The sequence below is a fragment of the Anarhichas minor genome, unplaced genomic scaffold (genome assembly GCF_050575085.1).
Source record: "Anarhichas minor isolate MPS153535 unplaced genomic scaffold, ASM5057508v1 ptg000049l, whole genome shotgun sequence".
In the NCBI taxonomy this organism is placed as follows: domain Eukaryota; kingdom Metazoa; phylum Chordata; class Actinopteri; order Perciformes; family Anarhichadidae; genus Anarhichas; species Anarhichas minor.
This window is the reverse complement of record NW_027466495.1, coordinates 2,147,832-2,163,929: the sequence shown is the minus strand read 5'-3', so window position 1 is coordinate 2,163,929 and position 16,098 is coordinate 2,147,832. Positions and strand designations below refer to the sequence as shown.

Genomic DNA, 16,098 nt, shown 5'->3' with positions numbered 1-16,098 from the left:
ATGAAAATCAGACACCAGCTTAACCATACTTCTTGCCTCGCCATATAAACATCACAGCATTTCCTCCAGTTGCACTGAAAAATGGTGGAAAATGGATCAATATGGAGACTGTTGCTAGGGAGACTGGGCTGTAACATCAGCTGAATATGAGCTGCTTTTAGTCATACAGATGTAAACCAACATGGATAAGCTAGGTGAATTAAAACATAACATATTTTCATATTAAATTGTTTGTAAAAGACAGCAGCTGATAATTCGTAAAGTGTTCACACTGTAGTAGTGAGAGAGAGAGAGAGTGCAGAGCATTTTAAAGATTTCCAATATGATGTTGCCAGAAGGCTCAAAGTTAGGGCCTCATTAATTGCATATGTTGGTTCTGCTAGGGTTAAAGAAATGTGCAGGGTTGTTGTTAGCTGATTGCACAACTGCACACCAGTTCAACTGACGGCCTTTTTGCCATATTCTTGCAAAAGGCTTTTGTGATTTTCTTATGAGAGATACTTTGGAAGCCCTGAGCGGCAAGTGAGAAACATTCTGATCTAAATAGTTTCTCTCCTGTGTTTATGACTTAAGAACAGGTGAAAAAAGGTTTTTGCCAAGATAATCCTTCTGTGGTCCCTAAAAAGGAAATACAGCTGGAAAAACAGGTGACAAATGTTTTTGTTTTTATAATCAGGATCATTTTTCTAGGTGTTTGTTGTTATAATACTCTTTGCGGTCACAAGAGGCTGAAGCTAACGGTGTTCACCTGGGGATGAACTGAAACGTGGGCACTACACGACGACTAGGTGGATCGAAGTGTAACCGCAGAGCGCTCTGCACAGTGGCGAGCATTAGCTAGCCATCAGGGAAAAACAGAGGCTGTGGTTACACTTGTCTTTTCAATGCAACTGTTCTCATCCGATCATGCCAGGACGCACTCACGGTCAAGTCTGTATGCTCTGAGATGGGATCTTGCTTGCATTGGGTTCTGATAAGCCTGACTAAATGCCGAGGTGGCTTGACTCGCATTGACTTCAGATCTCAGTGAGAGGTGTGGACAGCATGTGGGCACAATCCGCACGACATATCAAACATGGGTCTGGTATCACCATCTTCCCCCCCACATGGGAGTTCCTCTCCCGAGGAGAGCAAAGGGAAGAGAGGGGGAAATCCGCTGAGACCTCGGTCTGAGTCAACCCAACATTTTCCAGATCCTGCTTCAACATAAACGCTTTCAAAAAGGTTTTAACCACAAAACAAATGCTGATCACTATCCAATCAAGCAGGTCGCTTTGAAGTGTGGACACACACATGCGGACAGAGCTGAGTTCCAATCCTGCGCATCGAGACAGCCTATATTTATGATCGGAACTTTGAGCGCACTTCATTAGGAAGTAGGTCAAGACCAATTAGTTAAAGATGATTACGTAAAGGCAAGTCAATAAAGGTGTGTTTTTGGGAGTTGTATAAAATGGGAATGGTAATTTGGCAAGCCTACGCTCCAAAGTGCACAGGCCTTTCCAAAGAGCATTGATGGAAAACACCCAATACATCTAGAGCATGGAACAGCAGGCCATAATAGAGTTTATTCGCTGTATAGTGGACAATTGAAGCTCTTCTCTGTGTTCAATTTCTTTTTTTTATTTTGCCAGAAAGAATCCGACAAGACAAACAATCACAGTGCTGTTAAACCATCAAATTCATCATCAAAGTGCTGTAGAAAGGGCCACAGCTTTTGAAAGCAACCAAATACAAAGCTGGTAATGTGAGAGCACCATATTGACCATATTGCTTTTACTATAATAGGTATTGACCTGTGCATCAGTGAGGATCTGCTGACGTCTGCAGTCCTTCAAATTCCAGTTCAAACATGGAAAGTTTCTACTCCAGTCACCATCGGTCTACATCGATACAAAAGACTGCTGAGCATTTAAAAGGAAGTGACATTTGTGCAATGGTGAATGTGATATCAGCTGAATCGGATTTTGATTGATAGGCTCTGAGGGACCATGTGGGGTGCATGAAAGGGAGTGTCGAGAATGAATTTGCCAACTAATGATCCTTTCTGTTTTTGAATTATGTTTAACCTGGGTATTCGAGATAGCATGACAGCGAGAAGGAAGGGGTGGCGGTGTGAGTGGAATTGGAATGCCAATCAAAGAAAGCAAAGCCTATACACTACAGCACAGGTTTACCTAATTGCTTCAGAAGGCTTCAGTACATTCGAAGGGGCTGATCACAACAAGACGCGCTGCTAGAGATGCGTCACCAGCAACGTGTGTGCCAGAAAAAACATTGTTTTCCAACGTTTCGGCGAGCCTGCCGTGCACTCCCCTCTTGTGCCACGCGTCGTGTTTTTATTTTGCGGTAATAAGAGATAAAAGTTAAAATATTCTCTAAATTTTTGCATCAGGCGTGGAATCTCCCCGCTCTTCAATGTCACACTTAACACAGGCAGTGCATTTTTGAAGTGGCTGTGCCTATGCGTGTATATTATGAACAAAGATGCATGAACAACATAGTTCTAGTCAAAGCCTTACATTTGGGGTTAGTATGAAATGAAGACTTAAGTGGCAAATCCGCTCATTTAATGTGTTAACTGTGCTTGCCTGCACACACACACACACACACACACACACACACACACACACACACACACACACACATAATACATAAGCACTTGTAGGATGTCAAAGGGTCAAGTGGTATTCAATGTGTACGATGGAAATTCCTGACGCCAGCTAATATTCCCTGATGTGTTCTTTTTATTTGCATACCGGGTGCTGCATCAGCCCACTCCTATTGTCAGAGCTTTCTATTTGAATGTCAACACTATTATTACAGCAGGTGATGCAACAGCAGGTGTCTCTCTGCCTGTCTGTCTCGTATCCTCTGTCTGTCTTCTTGTGTCTTTGTGCCTCTCTCTCTCTCTCTCTCTCTCTCTCTCTCTCTCTCACTCTCTCAGCCACTCCTGCTCTCCTTCCCTCCGTTTTGTTTAACAGCTATCATTATGTGTCTGCCGAATACAATCCACTTGGAATCCACTATTTCTCCCCTATCCAAGCATCTCTATTTTTCATACATTTGACATTCTACCACTCTTCCCCACTCACTCTGACTGTAATGGGTGAAACGGAGAAAGCTCCTTGTTGCTGTCTTGCCTCTCGTTTCTTATTGTTTACAGCCGAAGCCTTGACAGTGTTGCTTCAGACTAGCTTGGGGAAAATGGACACTTTGACATTTCCCACCCTGAAATGTGGCAGTGCATGGTATTACCAGTAAACAATGTTCATTACTGCCTTGACAGCTGATGACCAAGATGCAACCCTCCTGCACCTGCCTCTGTCAAGACTGCACACAAACAGGACTTTCTACCTTAAAGATGTTCAGAGCGATCAGAGCTGAGAGGCGGTGCTCTTTTCTATTTTCTTATCCTGTGCTCTTCGGTCTCCTTGTCCTTACTTTCAACCATGTAATCAAGTGCACTTTATTGCTGTCATGTCTGCATCGGGCTGACTTTATTTTCAACTCGGGGATCCACTGATGTTGAGAGACTTCAGAAGTTTGGAAAAGGGATGGAAAAGAGAATAGATTATCTTTTTGAACAGTAACAAGTGTCTGACTTGTAGCCGCTGTTTTATAATAAGGGACCTCACCGAACAGTAGCAAAAAAGGTTAAATCAATTTGTCTGCGACATCCATCACTAAAATACATATCCTTAAGGGATCCTATCCAGTCAAAAGCAAAGGTTTCAGGATGAGTCATTCATTTTGGCCAATGTATAGGTCAGTAAGCCAGTCAGTTAGTCAGTCAAATATTTAATGAGCTTGTAAAATAGAATTGTAAAACTGTAAAAAAAAAAAAAGTCTTTGGAGGATGTGTTCTACTAAATGATAAAGACACCATCTACAATCATGACATCACTGTAAAAGGCTCTTTTTTATAATTTGCATAGAATTTAGCTTCAGGTCAGGTGCTCCTGTACTTCCTTATTCAAACTGAATCCCTAATTCATTGCTCATTCATTACGGCAGAGCTTTTCTTCCGTTTGTTCAGTATGCCGTTTTAAGTCGGCATTGATTTGGTAAGCACTTTGATGATTTCATTTTCTCACACATTTCAATCTGCCCCTCCACTGAGGTACACAGCTGTTTGCTATGCGTTAAGGAACACCGTCGGATGCAAAACATGACTAAAGGATTCCGAGGTAAATTATATTTGATGGACGTTTTAGTCAGATTGATTTATGGGTATATTGAGAGATTGTAAGAAACCACTGAATCCCGACTTGTCATATTGTAAAGATAAGACCTTGTCTTGTTGTGGACGGATCCAGCCTCTAACAGTTTACAATGAGATGGATTTTGTGTTCATTGTTTGGTAATCCAGTTGGAGACATCGATAGAGAAAACAACAATATTTGAGTCAGGATAAATACTGTATCATCAGCATAATGCAAATACAGAAAAACAATTTCTGCAAAAGACAAAGTGAAGCCTTATGGTTCCCCTACAATATAAATGGAGAGACATGTGATTATTGATTATGTTGAACCAATCAAGGGGATAAAACAAGATTAGAGTCGTCAAATATTTCCTTGTGAGATGATCTGTTCAGAGCCTTGGTTTGAGTGAAGGCATCTGCATTTCAAATTCAGAAATATGAGATAATTTTCAGCAGAAATTGCCAAGTAGGAAATTGGATTTCTAACAAGTTTGCTCAGTAGCCACCACTCCAAAAGCTGTAGAACCGAGACTTGTACAGTCGTTGTACAAAATCATAATTTTTATTTGGAGTGGCCGTATTGCTTTTCATCTTAATTACATGTCTTCACATTAAGAGGACACGTTGATATCTGGATAATCCAATTTGATTTATTTTCTTCTGGAACAGATTATTCAGCATAGTTTATTAGACTTGGTCAATAGTATTGACGGTCCTGACAGATGTAGTACCCAAGGCTACCCTGCTGAAAGGCTTGAGCTTTATAAACACTGTAGTAAGATCAAAATCATATGTACAAAAATCACAATTACACTTTGTGTGTCTATGTCGCTTACTCTGTAATGTGTACGAATCTGATGTCTTTGTTCAGATGAGCAAAATATCATGAGCGTTAATCATGAAATGATACATTTATGGATGAGTTTTGAGATTTAAATAATAGATTTGACCATGAATCACTTGGCACTCATGAGCCAATGATGTAACCAATCAACAAAGTGCATTGTTGGAATCATCCGCAGCCAAACATGATTCAGGGTCCCAGCAAGTGCAGGATGTGGTCAGAGTGCGAGTGAATATTCCATGGTGATGATTCATTAGAAAGAAGCGAATTGAGCATAATTATAGGTCTTCAACAACACAAGATATATGAATTTTCAGTAATACTGTGGATCATATACAAGTTAGCAGTCATTTTTACAAATGACTCAGGAGCTATACATTTGAAGTTATACATTATTATATATGCTGTCATCATTAAATAGACTTTTTCACATTCCTGATTCATTACATCCTGTGTCATCTTTTTAAAGAACAAAGACATGGTATGCAATGAATGTACAATCCACAGGTTATTGTGTCTGTATGATTACCTGGTCCAAAATTGCCCAAGATTATGCACATATATCAACTCACCGTTTTACCCTTGAAAATATATGCCCAACCAGTGCCTATTTGCTATAATGTTTGACATATGAGCTTCATCACTGTGGAGATATGGAAATCATTTTTGCCAGAACTAAGCATTTTAATGACGGCCACTAATATCATTCATATCTGCACAATTTCCAGTCCACTGGCTGAATATTCTCATATCCGGTGGGACTGCGAACGCCACTTTTTCTTCCCAAAGAGGCAACAGCAATATTGCGTGTCTTTTGAGTATATGCAAAGCATATCCCATTTTCCTTCAACAGCGCTCAGTCAGAGCAGCCATGGCAAATATCATTAAATGCCCTGCTAACACCCTACCCCCTCCACACGCTCACACATATACACAAACAAACAGACGCACAAAACCACCTCCCCCCCCCCCCCCTTCTTTTGCTTCCTGGCTATCACTCAATGGCAGTGCGCAAGGGAAAGGGAGTGCATTGATCTGCCAAAGTGAGCAGCCATTTCACAGGGCGAGTCAGCGCGGCGCTCCTGTCCCTGAATGGGAATTGCTCATTTCACCTGGTCGCCTTGCCTTTAGCAGACTAGTGGGGGAGCCGCGCCAGAGAGGGACAGAGGGGAGGGAGGGAGCGCATGAGTCGGGGCGCCCCGGTCAGGGCTTGGCAGGCAGCAGATAAGAGCTCCTCATGCTGCTCCTGCATGCACTTACCACTGCTGCTGGAGCTCAGCCTCTTTCTCTCTGACTGTCTCTCACACACACACACGCACACGCACACGCACACATACGCATAGCTTTTCTCCACACATGTGAGGAACTAATAATAACTTTGCCGTTCTGGTGAGTCAGCCTTCTTTCCTCAGGCAAGGATAAAAGTAAAACATGGCGCCTTTATTGAGTCTGAAATCACTAACTGTGGAATTCCCAGAACAGGGCTTTAGCTCAGCCTGTATTCCGTTCACTGCCAAGATGCCATGTGTCCACAAGATCTAATATTGTGTCCCAAGCAGTTGCTGATGGACCTGATCAACAAGCCAGTAACTATTTATGACATTTACATGGACAACATACAATATGTAATTCTGAGGATCAAAAGAGTCGTGGCTGAATAACTTTCCCCATCTGCATTTTAATATGGACGATGTGTTTTTACATTAATCAATGCGGTGACAAATTTAAATGTTCAACGTGTTTCAAAATAATGTGACGTTGCCAATTGTATGCTTTATTTCCGACATAAGATATTTCACATACCAGCCTTGTCTTTTTGCATTTAACTTTATATACTTATATTACTAATTTGCTATGAGTGCTGCATTTGTGCACTGCATGCAACGTTAGACTTGCATTCAAATTGCATTGAATATGCAATTGAATATATTTGTGTTTGTGGTTACTCACAGAATTGAAAAACACGAGCGCCATTGTATTGAGGCAGAGATGGAAAAGACGGATATCGCAAAACCTCATCATATAAAATCCCCTTGGCCTGATAGCAGAATTAAGGGGAACTATGTGGGGGTTATCTTGTTGTAACTTGGATGAACCAACCATCATTTGTCATAATTGCTTCAGAAGTTTTATTCGACAAATCATGTCAACTAAATCTGTCTCTGCCAAACTTAACTTGCATATAGGTGGAGCCTTCAGCCCTCCAGTATCTGGCTCACCTCTCTGCCAGTGACCCCCTACCCCTCCACCTCCCCATCCTTCAAGTGTCCGAAACACATTCCATCCAGCCACTCCATTCCCCTACTTCATCCTTCACATGTTCTCAAATTTATTTCTCCCTATCTCTCTACCCTGGTCAGCCCACTTCACTCCCTCCCTCCATCTAGCCTATCTCTCTGCTGCTCTCCTTGCTCAGTGACAGTCTCATCACACTCTATCAATCAGGCTTGTGAGGCCTGGGCGCAGTGCAGCACAGCATCGCACAGTCCTAGTCTGGTCCCATCAGTGCCAGTCAGTCTCCCTCACTCTCTCAGTCACTTTAAAAAGGTTTAGGTTGCCAGATATAGTCTGTTTCCCCCGCCCCATCGCAGGACAGGAGATGGGAGGGATTGAGCTGGAGTCGAGATTCAGTTTAGCACTTGATTTGATATCACTTGATATCTGTGACTACGACTCTGTCCTGTCTCCAAACTTCTTTTAAACAAAGAAGGATTATTTGGATCCACGATCAGCTGTAACCTTTGGCTTTAAAATGTGCAGGCATAAAAAAATAATAACGCAGCATGTGGGCGCCCTTGATTCGTCGAATTTAAGCGCATGGGAAATGAAGCAAAACAGAGGTCAGAACATTCTTGTACGACACTCATCAGCTATTCTTTTCAGTCTCTTACCTGCCGCAGGCCTCATCCTGTGGTTGACGTCTCAGGAAAGAGAACTGCATAAATGAGAGAGACAGAGAGGAGAACAGGATAGGGATGAATAGCTTCATCAGCCTGTCTATGGAGTAAGGATCAGACATTTACATGTATTACAAAAGGCAAGGAACGGAACGCGTGATAAAAACAAAGCACCAATGAAGTTTACTGTACAGTATTTGGCGTAAAACTCTTATTTTTGTGTTCATTTTAATTAGCTAATTACTCCGCACCATTATTGGACATACATAATATATAGTAAAGACATACAGGATACTTGTTTCCCGACCAAATTTCAGTTGAAGGAACAGAAAATTGCGTGTGCGGCAGAGAATGACTTCACAACAGTTATCGATTGGCTTCGTGAATTATAATGAAAACAAGTGTAATTACATTTTCCTTTAAGTAGCACAACAAATTAGGCTTGTGAGTTATTCTGGAAGCGAAAGAGGAGGAAAAAAAAAAGTCTTGCATTTAATGTGCTGGGATTTTCTCGGGCTATTTTCCTGCTAAATGCATTAGCAGATGCTGCTGTGCCCATACAAGCCTGTGGTCTAATATTCGTGTAAACGATTAGCTACTTATTTAACCAACAGAGTGAAATGTGCTTTGGGTGGTTACAACAAAAAATGAGTTGGGGGATAAACATTTTTTTTTTTTAGCTTCAGTGCGCAAGCTTTAATTTTGACTCATTATCTTTCAAATATTATTGTCGGGCTTTATGGCAGTTAAATGAATATTAGCAGTTCTGATTATGAAAGTCATGAATACAGTAGTCTGTCTGCCAAACACTTCTCATTTGTGCTAATTCATTGTCAATTTCCCGTGTGTGTGGCTGCTTTTTATGTAAAAGCAGAAAGCAAACAAGCCAACTGGATATTTAGTCGCATTAAAAGGTCTTCGTGGAAACGCATTTTTATTATTTTGAGTTTTAGACTCCTTACGTGTCAGTGACAGGGAAACATAATTATCCAGGTGAGCAATCTTCAATCTGACTTCATCAGCGGTGTTTTTGCTAAGTTCCTTGTTATCGGCTTTCTCTCCATACACCCTGTTCATGCTAATGAATCCACAAATTAAATTGTAGAACAGAGGAATATTAGGGCGCCTGCCGTCATGATGTGGCGAGGAATACTCAATTAGGCTGGATTTGCCCCCCCGTAATTATTACATTATAGCGAAGATAAGCGTTCAATGGCAACACAAGCTTTGATGGACTCCATTCTGCAACAAAGGCAACGGGTGCGCAAAGACGAAATGCCAGAACAGAAGAGCAAAGGGGTTAAAAAAAAAAAAAAAAAGCAAGTGAGAAAGGGACAAGAAAGCTATCGCACGGGAGCTCCTGTCTGCAGAAGCCATATTTCATTACACAGCACCAAAGCTTAGGAGGCAATCAAGCATATTTAGCCATCCTCGTCTCCCCCCCCAAAGCAATTATTACTCCCCAGTTTTTTACTGTGCTTTGCCATGGGGAAAATGAACCGCAGTACTTATCAGCTCAATGCATACACAAGTGACTGGGGTGGAGGACATATGTGTGTATGCGTGTGTGTGTGTGTGTGTGTGACAGCAAGGGCATGCTCGGACGCTTTGTTTATGTTTTGGGGAGGTGTTGGAGGGGAGGGTGGTGGTGAGCTGACCACTAGTGAGCAATCGGTTACCTTTCTCATTCCCATTAGCTCGGTGACATCGGCACATTTAGGGGCAGCAGGCGGAGCGAGTGGAGATACAGAGATAACCATAAACATGTCACCAAAAATGCATTGTTATTTGCATTCATATTGGAAAGAGCCAAATTGATGTGGGGTCAAACAGGGAAGGTGAGGGTTTATGACCTGTGCATAGCTCTGCTGTCAGCCGCTCTGATCTATCGGACCGGCCAGCCTTGTCAGGCTTTACGCCTGATTATATTATCATGGCTGACAATCAATGCGAATGAACGATCGCTCATCCGCAAAGGGGAGTCGAATGAATAAAGCAGAATGCAAACGGGACATTCTTTAGGAATCTAGTGAACGGGATTGCATCTCGGAGTGATCTGGTTAAGTGATGCTTTGCCATGGCATTAGCAACAAAAAGACACTTTCAAAATACTTTGGCTGTCTCTCGCTCTCTTGTTCAGTCTGTGTGTGTTTTTGACAAATAATCTAGCAGTAATAGAGTGAAGCGGCAGAACTGTGAAATACAAAAAACAAACATCCTTCACTATTCTGTGGGTTTTGAGCAGCTAATGTGCCCTCGTTTGGGTGCCACAGCCGCCAACTGCAGCATTAGTCCCCATCTGGGGACTTGTGTTTTGGTGAAAGTGCTTCTCCATTTGTGAGACTCTCCAGTTCTGGGCATCCTCCCCAAGCCCATAACTCAACGTCCCTCTATCACTCCCATGCGACTGGCTGTCATAATCATCAGCATTATGCTACCTCAATGGGCCTGATTTACAAGTCTGGACATGGCACCAGCTCTGCGCAAATGGGTAAACATGAGGCTGTTTGCTCCCGACAGAACCTATTTCTCCTTACTGCATTTAATGGGTAGGAGAACAGAAAAGTAGCTTTTATGAACTGTTGTTTACAAGACAAACGTGTCTTTGATTTTGTTAGAAAATCCCTAATAGCTGATTATTTTCATAATTATTCATATAAATGTATACATTTTAATTATTATGTAATTAAATAAACACCATTTAAAAAGAGGATATACATTGCTATGAATTGTGGAAGCTGTAGTGTGTGCCCATCATAATTTGTAACCCGAAGGGCCAATATATCAGTTTTGAGAAACGTAGGATGGGTAACATAAACATTAATAAAATTTCCCACCTTCACCAAAGACATTTTTTTTAATGTACCATTAGTTAGCCAATAACATAATTAATACAATAATAGTTCAGCAGGACACGTTGCACCCAGTTTTCTCAATCATGGCAGTATTTATTACATTTTACAAAATAAAATAGTGACTGAAATATACAAGATGGTCAAAGAAAATATTAAAACTTTTTTTTAATACAGTCCCTTCATTTTGTAATATATCTCAAATATAATAAGTACTCTATGTATGTAGTTGAAATAAAAAAAAAAGTATTGTATGAAATGTCAATGAAACATGATCACATTTTATGTATGTGTGTAAATATATATATATATATATATATATATATATATACTGTATATATATTTAATCTGCATGATATGCAGTGTCTAGACAGTCTCACATTGCTTTAGATATTGAAATATGCTGTCTTAATAAATGTATTTGGACTTTGATCATGCTTTTTTCACCTTGAGGCAGCAGCTGGTCCTTCCCTTAACCCTCTCACTCATTCCATAATATTATATTAGTCCACATTCATCCACATATTGCGCGCCTGCTAAGTGATAGGCCACATAAATCAATTTTTATATATACGCACACAATAACTGTTATATGCGGCTTCCAAAGCGCCTGCTGATAGCTGCCATTTCTTATCACTCCAGTTGAATATAGCGCCGTTATGAAGGCACTTTCGCTTGCTGTCTAAATGGAAGAGACTGAGAGAGAGAGGGAATGCATTTTTGTTCAAATTACTTAAGCTGCCTACAAAGCTCTCTGTAAAGCTGCATGGTTATGAAAATCCACTGAAAAGAGAAGGGAATCTTGATGACAGAGAATCACCTATATGCCTGTGGAGTTTTCTCATTATGCTGTGTGCAGACACTGTGATTCCCTGGCTCATGTATTGTGTTTTATACTTACAATGAACTCATGCTGGTAAATATAACCAGGAAGCCCAACGAACAACAACATGCAGCTTTCTTTCAGGAGAGGTACTAATATCAGTCAAGCAACATCCAGATTCTTCCAGCAATCACTCAGTGATAGACTCTGTCCCTCCCAGCTTTTACCAACACGGTGAGAGTAGAGCTGCCATCTGTGGTATTCATTTGGAACACCTAATGCATATGCTAATCAGCCATGTATGTTTTTCCTCTTGTTGAGTTGTGGGCTCAGTCCTAACATTTGCGAGGATCCCGTGGTTAATGAACTAAGCTGAAATGAGCTCTCATAGCTGTGAGGTGAAATCACTGGAAACACCGAGCCCATGTACTCCATCTCTTTTGCTCATAAGGTTCCAGCAAGGGGAGGATTTGATTTTTCTCCAAATGGCATCAAGCATGGCTGTAACGATAGTAGAAGGAGAGCCCATCGGCGGACAGTGTGATGTCGTGAGAGCATTTGATAGGCAACAGCACAGCAGGAGGAAGAAGAGAGGAAGTGGCATTCAAGACTACAGAGCCAAGAGACACTTTCTCTTTCACTCTCTTGCTCCCAACTGCTCCCAACTGCTCCCAGTGCCAGAGACACGGGCCGCTGCACAGACAGATGGCGTGGAGGGGTGTGTGCGGGGTGTGTGTGTGTGTGTGTGTGTGTGCACACGCAAGTGGTGGGTGGTGACGCCATTCGGCTTTGTGCAAGAGAGAGCGATGGAGTGCGAGAGATATAAGGGGAGAAAATGGAGGGAAAAGCACTGCAGAGGTGTGTGTGTGTGTGTGTGAGCAGTGACTATCTCATGCAGGCATTAATCCACATGCATTTTTTTAAATTTTTTTTTATTCCACATCCAAATAGCTTGCGTACTTCATTACAGCAGCAATAAACGTGCCGTTGTGCCGTCACTTTGCTGTCGCCTGTCATACTGTGCAGAGTAGACATTGCAAGTAAGGGACCTCTCCTGATGACTGGAGGCACACCTACTCAGAGCTGTGAGGAGGAGGATTCCGTATCGACAGACTGCCATCTGCTGGATTTTACGATAATTTCAATGCATACTATTTTATTATCATGATTCTTCTTGAATACAGTATATGAATACATGTATTTATATGCACATATAAAGCTTCACAGGCAGAAAGCAATGAGTGTTTTAATTCTCGTTTCTTAGTTCATTCATGTTTGGTCTGATGGAGACCTTTAAAGTTAAAATGAGTATTTCTCTTTTTTTTAGTAGGCTTGTTCTAGAAATGTACCTGCCCATAAGAAAGTGATTCAAATGCACAGCATTGTTTACTTGAATATTTAGTAAGTTGAATTTGCAATTGAAGAGATGTAGATAACACCAAGCAAGCTAAAAGCACTGCAACCTGTATTTACTTTAAAGAATAATCCTATAAAAGTTAATTTAGTTTGTTGTAAAAAATAAACCAGAGGCCAGTGATAAAGACACATTTGTATTTAATACCCCATGTAAATCTATATCGCTATAGCAAATAAAAGCAAATGGAAGCCAATCACTTTAATGATGGGAGGTAAACTGCCTCAGACGGAGTCCCTTTGAGGGCAAACGGTGATGCACAGCACCATCTTGTGGTTGTAATACACTGGATACAGGTTGACACAACACCCTCATTTGACTGAAAAATAGCCAAATGTATAAATCTGATTATTATTATATATCCAGGATGTGAATGGACAGTTTAAACAGCTGAAGGTTTGTCTCTGAAGGAAATGTAGCATTTCTCTTTCATTCCTTTTGGGGATTGTGATCATTTGCAGAGGTTTTACTTGAGTGGATAATAACACTTGATTTTTCCCATGTGGACGTTTACCACATATATTTGCTACACCATGAGGAACAGTGTAACTAATCACATCCATAAGCTATTGTTAATGCTGTCCGTATGCACATGTGCCAGTGTTTGTGTGCTTGACAGTGAGATCTTGTAATGCATTTCAAAAGGCACCCAGAAGCATTAACTGTCACGCGACTAATGAGCAGCCCGTGAGCAGTTAACGGCCATGAAATATGCACCGCACTTAAACGCCTCATCCATAGTGCCTTGAGTTAAATCCATGCATTTCATTAAACACACACACACGGTGGCTCGGCTCTGCCGCTTTGCAGAGGGAATGCAATGTCTCTGCTCGCGTCCTAATAATCACAATAGCAGCTGTAATGTCAGAGAATTAGCACGTTTGTTACCACAAATTAGGGAAGGTTATGGATTCGGTCCTGCAGCTTATCCTCTGAACTGAGCGTGCTGATTCACAGAGCACACGTTGCAGAAGTACGGACTGTATTCAAGGAAGTAATTTGGAGGTTATCATAAGTTGTCACTAATCATTTAATATTGTCTTTTTTCTTTTTGTATATTCCTGATCTACTATGGTCAGTACTTCAAACTCTAATCCTGTCTGTTTGTGGCTTAGTAAAGATTCTCCCTGGGAAAGCGCTGGCTGCTTATCTGACATGAAACAGATTTGATCCGTTTTCCAGCGCATATCTGTCTTTTTTCAGACAGGCGGTTTTCAAAAGAAATATGTCAGCAGTCTGGGGATTATGCTTTTTTTTTTTTTTTTTTTTGCTAATCACCAAAGGACCCAACCTGCCTGACATTTCTTTGGTTCAACAATGCAGAGCACAGAGCAAAAGTCCTTTCCCATTTAGATGCTTATTTTTGATCTTCCTTTATTCTCGCCGTGTCGGCACAATCAGATGTATTAACCATTAACTTCACACTCCGCTGAGTTACATGATTATCATGTGCAAATGAAAAGTGATTTAGCAGAAAAAATAAAGCCGAAGATGGACTCATTTCACAACCCGTGTTCTACTGGTGTTGAGTGAACAGACTCATCCCCGTTCATGCAGATATGCTCTCCTAAGAGTGAGCACGAGGAGCTGGCCCTGTTTACTCTGTGGGGGGATCAACCGTCTCTCAAAGCATCCTAAAGGTGAGTATTCGGTAAACAGTTCCCCTCTCAGTCCCAACTCCCGACAGCACTTCCACACACAGAACACACACTGCGCTGCATGTGTTCATGGAGTAAATGTGAAAAAAAATCATTTATAATATAGTATACTGTAGGTACTGGATTCTATATGCCGAAATATGCATTTTAAGAGGGCTTTTATGCCCTGACTCAGGCCTCACAGGCAATTCTTACTCCTGTGCGTGTGTGTGTTTGATAACCGGCTGATGTTGAGAGCGCTCAAGTGTAAGCACACAACATGTGGGATGAGCGTGATGGATTCCTAGTATCGTCGGTAGTTATTTGTGGCGTGCCTATAACCACAATTCCCCAGCCACAGCTTATTGCAGGGTGAAGCTGAGCGAGATATATTCTGAGGCTGGCATAAAGCCACTGGACTTTGTAATAATTCATTGGCTAAAAAGCCCTGCATGTACTCACCGTGCAATATTTATACCCCGCTGAATGTGTTTTCCTCAGCTACATCATCGCACAGGCCCCGGGCAGGGATTTTCTCCTCCGAGAACAGATTTGAGTGTTTCAGGCCCCAGTTAAATCTGGAAAAACAATCGTCTGAATTTCTCCCAAAATCACATTTTGTCTTGTTTAGAATGATGTATGTGGCCCCTGAGCCAATGCTCCTCTTTTAAAACTTCGCAACACATTACATGGCAAAAGACTTCTCAATGTTTTAAAAGTCGAAATCTAATCCCATGTCTAGATTTTGCACCATCTAGTGAATTCATCTGGCAGTAAAACTCCTTTGCAGAGATGAGTATATGATTTTAATGATGCCGACGACAATCATTTGGGGACTTCTTTTCAGCAATTATTTACTCAAAGATGAACATCAAGTCACACTGTGAGTGAGCGTGTTTTGTGTCTGTCCCTGTTTTAGCTTGTCCTGATATTCCCTCTTACTCTGCAGTACCTCGTCCGATCAATCGGAACTCTCAGGAGAGTTTTTGTATGTTGATTAGCCCTTTCATTTCCCATTTCTCTCTCTTTTTTTGTGTTGTTTCATTACGAATGTATTTTCTCCTTCTTTAGAGAAGCCTGACATGAAATGTAAATGCTTCAAAATGTGTTTTAGAAATGTTTTCCAAAGCGGGGGATTTGAAGAATAGATGTTTTTTTTTGACTAAACACATTCTTGCTAATGGTGGTGCTCTCTGAAACATGCAAGCCATTCAGTGAAGCGCAAACTTAAAATGCAACAATGCCATGAACTGCGTATGTTAGGTAATCATAAAGCACTAAAATCTTGATTAATATAACCTTAAATATAAGTTGTCCGTGTCAATGTTGGGTAAGTTTTGTCTGTGAAAGACAAGACCATCCTTCAGTAATAGCAGAAATGAAAGTTAAAAGATGAAATATGTTATTATGTTTTTTTAAATCCT

General features: G+C 41.2%; 1 protein-coding gene across 15 annotated transcripts in view; it reads right to left on the bottom strand.

Moving 5' to 3' along the window:
• The window catches only part of LOC142971806 (receptor-type tyrosine-protein phosphatase delta), a 343,430-nt gene that overhangs the window by 183,731 nt on the left and 143,601 nt on the right, over positions 1–16,098 (bottom strand). For 14 of the 15 annotated variants that reach the window (XM_076112487.1, XM_076112472.1, XM_076112479.1 and 11 more), the window contains one exon: positions 7,943–7,986. The gene's annotated coding sequence lies outside the window, so the exon portion shown is untranslated. Of the gene's footprint in view, positions 1–7,942; positions 7,987–15,136; positions 15,215–16,098 lie in introns of those variants that run through there. The other variant, XM_076112474.1, reaches the window with a different exon arrangement.